At 39.0% G+C, this 13,927-nt stretch overlaps 1 protein-coding gene across 3 annotated transcripts in view; it reads left to right on the plus strand.

The window, feature by feature from the left end:
- NETO1 (neuropilin and tolloid like 1) overlaps positions 1-13,927 on the plus strand; it is a 101,648-nt gene that overhangs the window by 42,955 nt on the left and 44,766 nt on the right. The window lies entirely within an intron of this gene.

Consider the following 13,927-nt stretch of genomic DNA (forward strand, 5'->3'; position numbering starts at 1 on the left):
GAGAGTTAACTCTTTTGCAGAGTTGGATGGGTTTTGGGAGCTCTGGTCTGATATGGCTAACATGTTGTTCAAAACTAGGTTCCCAATTCCAATCACCTGTATTCTCAAGTGAAACAGTCATGAAAAATACTGTCTTATACACTCATTCGAACCTGCAGAATCACTGTGATCTGGGGGACCTGAGGAGAGGGGGATGGAAATCGCTGTCAAAAATGGAAATGGAAAGATGATAAATTTTTTTGTAATTATTTAATTCCCCTAGATTTAAAATGGATAAAGATTACTCACTAGTGGAGAATACAAAAAAGTGATGATCTTTCCGTTTTCAGATAGTTTCATAAACCTAGGAGAAGACCTCTGTAATTGCCAATTGTGATGTTAGATACAGTGCTTTCTTACATGGCTTCATACATATTTAGATTAGCTCTGTTTTACTCTAAAATTTGGATATAATTTTTGGGCTAAATGACATAAAAGGTCCTTCTGTACCTAGTCTATGTTGTTATACACTAAGGGAAAAATGGATATCTGGAAATTTACCAGGTATCTAGCTTACATTTGGATATTTATAAACATTTGTAAGAATTATGTTATGACTTTTATGCAGGAATTCTCCAACTCATCTCAGGCATTTGAGGAAGTGAGATGCACTTCCCCCAATTGAAGGCTTTCTAGTAGAAATAATTGCAGTGTGAAGAAGATAATGAGGCTACAGCAATTGTATTTAATTTGTAATTTTAAAACCACAAATAATATTTTAGGTATATAAAATAATATTTCAGGTATTTTTCATCCATTTTTCACCCAAGAGTGAAAATTCTAAATTTTACATGGATATAATTTGTTTTTAGGTGTCACTTTATACATCAGGAAATATGTATCCTATCTATGATCTATCAATAGTTGATATTGGCAAGTCTGCTTTGTACCAAGCCCAGCTGATATTTTTATCCTAATCTTTTAGAAAGAAGCCTTATTGTTGTTACATAATACAAGTTCAACATCATTAAAGCTTTCTGGTGGATTCTTCTTGATGAAATTAATATTTAATTCACTTTTTGATGATATATTTTGGCTTTTCTTTCAGGTCCATTTTGTTTAATTGAATACATTGTCATTTTTTCATTTATTATTGTTATTAACACTATTTAACTGGCAAATCATTTTGCCCTTCTAATCTCAATCCTTCCACATCTCCATGCATTGCTTGTGGCTGTGATAAAGGGCTGCTCATGGCCAAGTTTGGGGATTTAAAGAGCAGAAGTCTAGCTAGAACTCAAAGATTCTGTCCTTGGTGAAAGGAGGTGGGAATTGTGACTTAAAAGTAAGATCACATTTACATATAAAGACAGAACAAAGTCTGGTCTAGACTGGGAAGCCATTCCATGGACTTCAGGAGGATTTTTCGGCAGGAGTGTCCTGCGTGCTTCCACACAAATCAATTGCTAGTGCCAGAGCTTGGCTTGTTGAATTTGCTCTTTTTTTCTGGTCCCGTTGTGGCTCTCTTTGCCCATGTGCACTGCTAGTGCCTGGCATACACACTCTAGTGTCCTTGCCAAGGGTACCAACAGAGAACATGCCCCACGTTTCCAATTAGAGGCTGTTCCAGTTCTATTTAGAAGGGGCTAAGCTCGTCAAATTGACAGGAAGTTCAAAAAAATCTTGCCTTAAAAAAAAAAACAATCTTGCATTGAAGCTAAATTTGCTTGGCTTGTACAACTTTGCTATTGTTGTTGTTCAATCACTAAGTCGTGCCTGACTCTTCGTGACCCCACAGACTGCAGCACGCCAGACTTCCCTGTCCTTCACTATCTCCCGGAGTTTGCTGAAACTCATGTCTATTGAGTTGATGATGCCATCCAACCATCTCATCCTCCGTCACCCCCTTCTCCTCCTGCCCTCAATCATCAGGGTCTTTTCCAGTGAATCAGCTCTTTGCATCAGCTATGACTTATAAGGCTTCTTCAGGATACTTGCATTTATATTTTTAAATGAAATGAAAGACATAGCATTTTAATAAAATATGTCGTTTTATTAGTTGTCAGTGATGTGATTTATTTAGCGTGAAGTGACCTAAATGGGATGAAAGATGCTGATGTGAGGATGAGCCATTCCTCACCACCCCGCTCCCACACACATACAACTTGTGGAGCCACCCCTGCTTTCGGTTCCTGCCATGTTCAGAGCCAGGAGGATTCTATTCCTCTGTAGCCATGTACACACACGCCGGGCAGATTCCAAAGCAATTAGTTATCCCCAGACTCTCAATTGCTCTCAGGAAGTCATTTCCTGTTCTGACTCGTCTAGGCGTAAAACCTCAGATCCAGTCTCTACTACCTGCCATGGTCTGCTCACTGGCTGTAAAAGGATTTCCAGACATGAGGCTGAATGAGAGGAGTATAGAGTTTATTAGAATCAGAGATGCTGTTAGAACAGTGGGCTGGCTCAAGAGAGAGTCAACCCCTTTCGTGGACTAGTAGCCAATGGTTCTGGGCTTCCCTGGTGGCTCAGCTGGTAAGAATCCACCTGCGATGCAGGAGACCTCCATTCCATTCCTGGGTCAGAAAGATCCCCTGGAGAAGGGATAGGCTACCCGCTCCAGTATTCTTGGGCTTCCCTGGTGACTCAGATGGTAAAGAATCTGCCTGCAATTGGGAAGACCTGGGTTCAATTGCTGGGTTGGAAAGATTCCCCTGGAGGAGGGCATGACAACCCACTCCATTATTCTTGCCTGGAGAATCCCATGGACAGAGGAGCTTGGCAGGCTACAGTCCACAGGGTCGCAAAGAGTCAGACACGACTGAGCGACTAAGCACAGCCAATGTTTATAACCTGAAGACAGAGAAAATCCCTACTGGAAGAGTGGCTTTAGGTGACTGGTTAGGATACTACAGCTGCTGCTGCTAAGTCGCTTCAGTCGTGTCCGACTCTGTGCGACCCCAGAGATGGCAGCCCACCAGGCTCCCCCATCCTTGGGATTCTCCAGGCAAGAACACTGGAGTGGGTTGCCATTTCCTTCTCCAATGCATGAAAGTGAAAAGTGAAAGTGAAGTCGCTCAGTCGTGTCCAACTCTTCACGACCCCATGGACTGCAGCCTACCAGGCTCCTCCATCCATGGGATTTTCCAGGCAAGAGTACTGGAGTGGGGTGCCATTGCTTTCTCCGAGGATGCTATAGAACAGGTAATAAAATGAGTATTTTACCAAATATGGGGCCAGGGAACTGGCTGTTTAAGATCAGGAGACTCATGGTAACAGTTGCTATGTGTGTGTGCTAAGTCGCTTCAGTTACGTCTAACTCTGTGCGACCCCTTGGACTATAGCCCGCCAGGCTCCTCTGTCCATGGGATTCTCCAGACAAGAACACTGGAGCAAGTTGCCATGCCCTTCTCCAGGGGATCTTTCTAGCCCAGGGATCGAACCTGTGTCTCTTAGTCTCCTGCATTGGCAGGTGGGTTCTTTACCACTGGCACCACCTGAGAAGCCTTTTGGGCTTGGTTAATCCCAGAAATTTTTCCCTCTGACCTTGGTACAAGGCTGTACACCTGGGACCTTGAAATAGGCCTCCACACTATCTGCCAAAATATTTACTCTAAACTCTCCTATGGTCAACCTTCCAATCTTCCTCCTGATTACTAAACAATACTCACTATGCATGTCAAAAGACATGAATGGGTACCGGGAAGGGAGCGATGAGAAGTAATGGATGAAGAGAGGAGGGCATTGGAGGTATTTTAATCACTGACAGTGCTGACAGCACAGTTGTGCCAGCAAGAAATGTCCTACTAAACCAGTTCTAGTGGAAAAAGATGGTTCAGAAGATGGATTCAGTTATTTGTGGTTTCATGTGATTTAGGACCTACTTAGGAAGCCAAATCCAGCCTCTGTGCCCCGACACTGAATTAATTCTAGGAGACAGAGTTCTGGATCACGTAGAAAAGATTAGCTTTGTTGCTTTGTTGAATGAAGGGGGCCGCAGTGGGCTGACGTCCTCAAAACTGTGTGTCCCAACCTGGAGGTGGTAGTGAGTTGTTTTGTATTAGTGGTCCAAAGAAGGCTTGATCAGCTTGTGGACATGCTCCTGATTGGTTGGTGGTGAACTAATCTGGAGTCAGTCATCGGCCTTGTGGTTCCAGTGGGTCTGGGGTCTATGTGTTTGTGGGCAGCATACTGTTAACCTCTCTCACCTGGTGGGGGTTTCAGTATCTGAAAAACAGGTCAAAGATACTGTGCTGTATGGGCTTCCCCGGTGGCTCAGCAGTAAAGAATCTACCTACTGATGCAGGAGACTCAGGTTCGACCCCTGGGTCAGGAAGATCCCCTGGAGAAGGAAATGGCAACCCACGTCAGTATTCTCGCCTGGAGAATCCTGTGGACAGAGGGGCCTGGTGGGTTACAGTCCATGGGATGGCAAAGAGCTATGGACTAACTAACAGCACCGTGATGTGTATCCCTTGAGGGGAAACCAGGACTCTGGGCCAGGCCTGCACTATTGTTTCTTGACTGCTCCTCTTTATCTCTGCATCTCCCCCATCCCCTACTTCGCAGTTATTTGGACTTGGTCGTTACAACTCAGGGAGGGTCCTGGAGGCTAAATGAAGACTGTTTCCGGTAATCCAGAAATGGGGGACACAGGAAGCCTTTTGTGCCCAGGAGCCCCACAGGGTCTGGCTTGATTCCATGATCATCTACTTACTGGATGAGTGAATGAGGGAATTCTGAGAGAAACTGTTGGCAGGGGAGTGGTTTGCCAATAATCAATCAAGAGCTTTCCTGGTTTCCCTTGGACAGAAAATTTAATACGTTCTATAATATCTGATTCAAATACCAAACTCTGGTTTTGGACAATCTAATTTATTTCTTTTAATTGTCTTTGTTATTCTTTTAACCTTCTGATGATTTCTTCTTCTCTTCTTTCCTCAAGGTTTGTCTCTATTCTATAGAGAAATGCATATTTTCTGCCTGGAATATTACTATTGCCTTGTGACTATCAAAAACAAACATTGCAAAAGCCTACTTCATGTGAACACAAGCAAAATCCAGCATCTGTGCATTCATTTTATAAGGAAGAATATATTCTCTCAGTATATTTAAAATTAAGAATATGAGCGTCATGAGGACACAGAAAATATTTACAGATAAATAAATAAGGAAGTAATACATCTATAAAAACCATGCAAATATCAATAATATTTTACAGGACTTGCAAACTTCCTTCCAAAAATTCTTGTATGTTTTTATTTCTAAAATTCATATATGCATAAATTTTATGTTAATCTAGAAAGAAGAAATCATGATATGTAAACTCTGCACTGCGGGCTACAGTCCATGGGGTCACAAATAGTGGGACACAACTGAGTGACTAACACTTTGACATTCATATTCACGTTTCCCTTATGAAGGCAAACTCATAGTGAAGCCACTGTTGTCATAGATAACAGTAAACCTTTAGAAGAGGCTTAAATGCATATTACACTGTGCATTTTATACTGGGTTGATGTTGCTTCTGGAGAAGAGAGAAATCCAATTATTAGAACACTATACACTATGATGATGCAAGCTATCTTAGTACTGTGCTGCCGAGTGTTTTTGCAGTCAGTTTTTAAAATGGCATCCTAAATTCAGTTAACCGATTTCCAAAACCACAAACAGTACTTTTCAATCTTGAGTAGGAAACAAAGCTGAACACCTATGGGCTGCAGGCAGGTGAAAAAGATAGGAAAGTGCTTATTGACGTGGGCAGTTAGTTTCGAGGCAAAGGCTGATTTAATAAAGATACAGACATTACAGATTTTCAAAAGTAAGTAGAGATGAGAGGTGGAGACATTATGGAGCTCATGACATAATTCAGGCTGTGTGAGATGGTGAAAATTGGACGAAAATACCAATTAGCTTTCTCTGGTTGAGCTGTGTGCACTGCAAACATATTACAGTATCAAAGTTGATTTCTATAATCAGGGGGTTTTACATGGCCATGTCAAGCAATTACATTTTCCCATAAATGTTCTTCTAGAAACACTGCTGTGCTCTATGGTATAATGGCTCACTTGTACATTTAAAAGCCTAAACCAACAACATCTTGATGTTAGTTAAGAAAAATATGCTTCCGAACTATTTAGTGATTTGTGCAAAGTTTTAGGTTTAGCCTTTGGGTCAGAACTAGTTTATTTTTCTAAAGTTGTCGAAGCTCTATTTTTTTTTCATTTGTAAAACGAAGATGCTTCTGATTTTGATTTAGTCATAATTTAGTCAGATAAACAATAGTTTACTGAAAGTCCAACTACAAACTGGGGCTTCCCTGGTGGCTCAGATGGTAAAGAATCTCTAACAACAATGCTGTAATATTGCTAACATTGTGGAAATTTCCTTGGAATGTAAAATAATGAATTGCACAGTCCTGAATTTAATAACTTGCCATAAGAAGTTTTGTTTGGATTAGACATTTCCCCATAATTCAAAGATGGAGTTGGTTAAGGCAGAAGTTCTGAAATATTTTGGTCTCAAAAGCCTTATCTTCTCTTAACAAATACTGAAGACTTCAAAGTGCTTCAGCTTATAAGCTATATCATTCAGTATTTGTCATAATAGACATTTAAACTCATGAAATTTTAAATAACTATTAATTCATAGAAAAATCACACTGAAAACCAATTACGTGTTAACATAAAAGCATATTTTAAAACATTGATTAATATTAACATATCCATTAATGAATATTAAAACAATAATAATTAGGGGGATTACATTGTTTCACAATTTTGTCTGGCTTAATAGAACATAGCTAGATTTCTCAGATCTGCTTCTGTATTACAAATTTCTAATGTGCTCTTATGATGGAAGTATATGAAGAAAATTCAGCCTCACAGAGAAATGTAGAGGGAAAAGGGAAGAGTGTTTCACAGCCTTTTCACATGGATACTAGCCCAAACTTCATAAAGTGATAGTTTCTCAAAGCTTAGTTGCAATGGGGAATGGGAAACTGTGTCAGTGTTCATATTCTGTTTCATTAACATCTGTTAATGTATTTTCCTCTTCAAATGCCTCTTTTACCCATGCATAGTTATTTAACACCAAAATCACTAAATAACGGTTATTGGATCACTGTTAAGCAGATCTTCCAAATATGAACATATTTCATTACTCAATATCGAAAGTCACACTTTTCACATAAACAACAGTCACACTGAAAAATTACTTCGGTACTGAGGATCTATCAAATACACACTGATGGATATGTTTCAGTTCGCTTGAATTTCTTCGTTGGCAGCAAATATTTTCAGTTTGTTTTCCTTGAAAAGTCAGCAGATTTACTCTGTTCTTTCTGCAGAAAAGATATGTAATCAAAATTTTACATTTTGAAAAATTAGTAATTTTGAATGCCTCATCAAGGAGATTCTAAAGCAAGAGGCTTTTGTACCGCCAGGAATGCACGGGCATGAATTATGTAACGGAACCTAACAGCTAAGGTTTGGTGCCATTGTCCTGATTCAGCAGTTTTATTCACTTATTACTTTTTGCACCATCAGTGCAACTGTCAACACAGATGTTTCAGTGGAAGTCCTAAGATTTAAAAGTTATCCAACAATTTGAATATTTCAATACTACTTGTGTTTGTTGCCAAGCGTTCATATAAACGAAGATCTATGATGACTTTGAGAAAAATAAGCAAGCTCAGCCATGTCTATACATCTGTCTATCTGTTAGAAAAAAGTAAGGTTCCGTAGACAAAATGTTAACTGTCTTCTTGTTTAAAGCTAAAATTTTACATCTGCAAGTTTCTGTATAGTTGGAAAGTGGCAGTGTCTTGGGTTTTGTTGCTTTTTAAAAAAATACTCTTCAGCCAGTAGACATTCAACAGTGTCAGCTGACGAAAGCATTGCTTGATTAGTTTTTCTGGTCTGTGTGTGCTTCTCTAGTCAACACAATAACTTGCTTTGTAAGATATTTCAGTGACTGTTATTTTTAGTTTGAAAAGTGAAATGAATTTTTGCTTTTTTGGTTTTGCAATATTATTTTTTGTTTATTCAAAATTTTCCCAAATAAAAAGTAATATGTAATAACTATGCAATTATATAACATTATCTCATATACAATTATTAACATACATTATTTCACCATAAAATTAAAATATGTGTATTTTACTATATTTAAAGAGGCATTGTAGACTTTTGTAAAATTAGGAAACTTGCTTTCTTAACCTAAGTGCATGTTTTAACACCTAACGATGCTGAAAAGAAATTGAAATAACAGAGTTCTCTGACTCATGGAAGTGAAAGATCTCCTTCAAAGAAAACGAACTAAACTCTAAATAAGAAATGAAAGTATAATGAAATCTGTACTTCCCCAGGCTTCATAGATGTTAAAATTTAACTGACTGTGTGTTATGCAACAGGACATTTTTGAATGGTATTACTGCATTAGTTCAATTGTGGCATAATTTTGAGGTCAATCACTAAAGAAAAAGAACTGAATTTTTCAACTGTAAATGTGATGAACTCTTTAAAATCGAAAAATTATCTGTTACAGCTTTCAAACTAGAAATGCAAAAGACAACAAAGCATCTTAAAAGGTAAGTTCTCACACTGGTTGGAGAAGCAGACACAATACTCTCTCTAAAAGAGAATTTTAGCTTTTAAAGAGCGTATTATGTTTATGTTTAAAATATTCAAGACTTCCCAAACTATTAACTGTCTCAAAATAATGCTGCAATCAAACTATCACAATAAAACTACTATAAAATATATTTCTCCTAAATCACAATAGGGCAAATTATTAACATCAATAAAGCTGAAGGAAAGATAGTTTTTTTTTTCCCCATCTTTTCATTTCTTATGTAAAGCTTTTTCATTTTATTTGGAGTACATTTCTCCTTTCCATAAATAAGAAACCTCTTTGAAATATGAGTTTCATTCTTTTCTCAAACTTTAGATGCAGACATTGTAATGGTGATGGAGGAAGTGAGTTTTAGTCTTCTCCATTTCTGACAAAATGTCCATCCTTCACAGTAAGAAAAATATATTATAAATACATTTGTTTCATTTCAGAGGAAATACTGTTAAATTTCATAATGCTTATACTTTATCTATCTATCTATATCTATATATATATATGTGTGTATGTGTTTGTGTATTTATAAAATAGGACAGGAAAAACGTACTAATTCTAGCTGTGCTTCCGTGTGGACTCAAGACAAAGTTCAAGATTTCTAAATTAGAATGTATTGGACAAAAATGGAGTTATAGAGATTATGGCAGGGGAAATTAAAGATAACAGGTCAGTGCCCTATTAAATCATTGAGAATAAAGTGGGCTCATCTCTGAAACTGTATGTCATCTCTACCCTAAACTCACTGCCTGAGACTGCTCTTGAAAACATGAGCGAATCCTTCTTTAACCACACTTGTGATGTTATCACGTGTCATGTAGGATCTGAAAAACTCTGCCCTACATTCTTGAGAAATGAGGATAGCAAAAGACAACATTTTAGTAGGACTGTGAAACAGGTTAGCCATTGGATATCATGAAAGAGTCTCCTGAACCCTAGAGGCCCCTGACCATAACTTGAACAGTGTTGGGTTAGGAGAATAATTTGTGATAATAACAACAAAATCCTAAAACCTCAGTAATTTCAGTAATTGAAATTTACTTCTTGCTCATGTAGCCTCATCAGGAAAAGGCTGTGCTCCACTTCCATTTCGGAATTGGAGCTGGAGTTCTACATCTTCGAGGTCTGCCTTCTGATGTTGACCCCGGGAGAGAGAAAGGGAGTGGATAATGTTTTCAAGAAATACTTGTGAGTTCAGCCTTCAAGTAAACATTACTGTTTTGCCAATATTTCACTGGACATGGTACCCAGAATTGCAAGGAAGCCTGGAAACATAGTCAGCTGTGTGCCCAGGAAGAAAAAAGATGTGGTTCATTAAATAGGAGGTCAGTCTTAAATACAACACCTAAGTACACTTAAATACAACATTAATGATTTCCTATAAGTGCCTCTGGATTGGAAAAGTGTTGATATAAAGCATTGCAAATCAGTCAACAATATAAGATAATCAAGTTATATCAGTTCATATAACTCATACAAGTTATACATATAACTTGATTATCTTGTATTGTTGACTGATTTGCAATTATTTTTATACGCAAACACTAAGACATATGTTATATTCAGTAACATTTATTGTGTACCTATTATGTCCAAGCAGTGTCTTGGGTCATGGATAAAGGGAGGAAGAATACATATAAAGGCCCTTGTGTACTTTTTTATAGTCTAGTGGGAGTAGGTGGTCAATAAAAAGATAATAAATATGAAATAATAATGAGTTTTTATATTTAAAAAATGAACAAAAGAAAGTGGGAGTCAATGCTGCCTTAGAGGGGGTCATTCAGAAAGGTCTTTCCTCAAAGATATTTGAGCCAAGAACTGAAGAATAAGAAAGATTCATGGGTGCAAGAGCCCTTCGGGAGAGAGATTGCAGACCTAGAAAAGAGCAAGTTCAAAGTGCTGAGCATGAGAACAGCCTAGGGTGCTGGAGAAACAGAAAGCGTCCATGTGTTTTGAGAGGAGAGTGTGAGGTTAGCAGCCTGGGGTGTGCTGGGCAGGTGGTCTGGGAAAAGAACAACCAGGATGTTGTGTTTCATTACAGAGAGTTGTGGCTTTAACCTTAGGGCAGTGGGAAGCCAGGTGTGTATCATGATTTGATTTGTGTTTTTAAAAGTTGATTCAGATTGTTTAGTGGGGCATAGACTTGGGGAGCTCTAAGTCCAAGGTCACTGTGCTTCTGCATAATAATTTATGTCATTGCCCTGGACAACCTGAAGCAATAAATCAATCTCAATATCCTTAAATTCGGTGTTGGCTGTTTTTACAAATCACTGTGTTGTTTATTTTTTCTTTGTTTCTGCAGCTCACAGGGGCCATGTATTAATGTGCTGGTCATATTACTGGTGTCTAATTCACAAATGATTATTTTCCCCAAAGAATTTTTTTTAAGCAATCAGTGCTCTCACCATTAATACAATGACAAAAATACATTTTTTCAATTCTCAGAACTGGAATTTCTCTCAACGTTGTCTGGCATGAGTTATAAAAATGACAAATGTTAGCCTTCAAACTAGAGAATAGAATACCAACTACATTCTCACAGGAATCACAGGAACAGCTCTGCAAGGTTGAAACATTCTCATCAAAAAGGAGATAGTGAGTAGCACTAATGACCATTGTTAAGTATTATGCAAAATAGTAAAAAAGAATGTAATGAATAATAAAGAGTCCAGATAACTGAGGATGAGATGGTTATAGCGCATCACAGACTCAACAGACATGAGTTTGAGCAAGCTGTGGAAGATAGTGAAGGACAGGGGAACTGGGCAAGCTGCAGTACATGGCGTCTCAAAGAATCGGACACAACCGAACAACAACAAAAATAACTGAAGTAGGCAAGCTTAATGGCTGGAGCTTTTCAGTACCAATAAAACTGCTAAATGATGACAGGCAGTTTGCATAATTCTCTACAAAATAATTCTTTTCTTGTATACAGTAGGTATTAACATACGCATTTCTTGAAAAAATGATCAAATACCCGTTGACTTAGATGAAGGGAAAAAAGTCTCTGCTAGGAGGAGACCGATCCAAATAAACTCTTTGTCCTCACTTCTGTTTCTTTAATGGAAATTCCATACAGGTATTTCTGTTTTTCTTTTCTAAAAAGGTAAAAGAACTGTTTTCAAAATACTTATGCAAAATAATTTCTTTGTTGATTCTAAATGTATTGTTATTCTAACAGTGTCCTGCAATAAAGTGAGTCTAAGAAGAGGACAGAGGACGGACGGGTCTAAATTGTAGGGGGAACAATCCTACAATCCTTTCAGCTTCAACAGATCAGTGCAATTTACTAGTTAAAAAACCCACAAAAAATTAAATATTTCCTTTACTTTGTAGAACTAGTGACATCAGTCTGCAGTTATGGGCTCGTGCGTTCACATACAGAGATGCACTAAGAGGCATTCTCAGATACACACGGACATACACGCACACATGGTCTTAATATCCAGACCTAATTCTATCCAGAAAGAGTGCTAGCCTTCAATACTTCAGCCCCAGACCATTATTAAGTGGTGTCTTACAAAACATTTCTAACTTCGTACGACTTTTGATTTATCACTAATACCATAGTAGCAAAGACAAATTAAATTTCACAATCATCTTTTAAATTGAATACCATGTGTCTCCAAGATAAATCATAGCCTTTGATGCCTTTGCCCATAAATAAGAGAAAATCAATTCAAAGTAACCGAGACTATAGGGACGTGTATTGTTTCAAAAAGCAAGAAGCTCAGAGAGTTGCAAGTCCAGACAAAGTGAATACAATGCCCAGTGATATCCTTAAGGACTCACAGTTCTCCATGGTTCCATTCTGCTCATCATTTGTTGCGGTTGTTTAGTCACTAAGTCGTTTCCGACTCTTTTGTGACCCCATAGACTATAGCCCGCCCGACTCCTCTGTCCATGGAATTCTCCAGTCAAGTATACTGGAGTAGGTTGCTGTTTCCTTCTCCAGAGGATCTTCCTGACCCAGGGATCTAACCTCATCTCTTGCAATGCAGGCAGATTTTTTTTTTTTTAACCACTAAGACACCTGGGAAGTCTCTGCTCATCAAAAGATAATCAGCATTTTCTTTCTTTAGCCTCTGCCAACATCATAAGTTGCCCACCACACATGATCCCAAAGGGGCCAACACCAACATGCCGACAACCTGAGCTGGGAAAACTATACGCCTTGTCTCTATATATTATCAAGTGAAACGTTCTCAGAAGCCCTCCAATAGGTTCAGTGGTATGTTATCCTGGCTGCATACTCACTTCGGAATCAATTCCAGGAGATGGAAACGAGACTACCACTTTTGGTTTATAACAATTAAGATGCTGCAGAGGCTCATGGTAAATCAGGCTTCCCTGAAAGCACATATGGGGCTTCCCAGGTGGGAAAGAGTCCACCTGCCACGGCAGGAGACTCAAGTTCAATACCTGGGTCAGGATGATCCCCTGGAGAAGGCAATGGTACCCCACTTCAGTATTCTTACCTGGAGAATCCCATGGAAAAAGGAGCCTGGGGGGCTGCAGTCCATGGGGTCACAAAGAGTCGAATACAACTGGGTGACTGAGCAGGAAAACACCTAAATGAGCAGAGAAGGACAGACCCCTGGACTGGGGGAGACTGAGAAGACTGGGAAGGGACTGGATGTTGAGTAGACAGAATCCTGAGGAGCTCTTTGAAAACTAGCATGGGATGAAGAGTTGGGGAAGAAGATTTGAGGAAAACAGGATGGGGAATTCCCTGGTGGTCCAGTGGTTAGGAATCCTCACTTTTACTTCTGAGGGTCTGGGTTCAATCCCCGGTCAGAGAAGTAAGATCTCACAGGGTGCACAGCCCAGCCAAAACAACACCACCAAAGGAGCAGTGTAGCGCAGTCGGCGGAGGAGAGGGACTTTATGGTTTATGGTGTTCCACTTTCAATTCTGTTTCAACAATTTAAAGACTCTTTGAAATCACACAAAATAATTGTATCTAGAATAGGTGGACGTTTACCCAAACCTTGACTTACCTATGGATTTTGTTGTTGGTTAGTCGCTCAGTGGTGTCAGACTCTTTTGTGACCCCCATGGACTGTAGCCTGCCAGGCTCCTCTGTCCATGGGAATTCTCCAGACAAGAATACTGGAGTGGGTTTCATTTCCTCCTCCAGGGGATCATCCAACCTAGGGCTCGAACCCATGTCTCCTGCCTCTCCTGCATTGGCAGGCGGATTCTTTACCACTGCACCACTGGGAGGCCCCAACTATGGATTCATTTTACAAAAAAACAAAAAACAAAAAACCTGTTGTCTGATTATAAAGACAATGAGTAAGATTTTTACTTGATTATTAGA

The sequence above is a fragment of the Bos grunniens genome, chromosome 24, assembly GCF_055505025.1.
Source record: "Bos grunniens cultivar Pamir isolate PY7600 chromosome 24, Bosgru_T2T1.0, whole genome shotgun sequence".
Classification (NCBI taxonomy): Eukaryota; Metazoa; Chordata; class Mammalia; order Artiodactyla; family Bovidae; genus Bos; species Bos grunniens.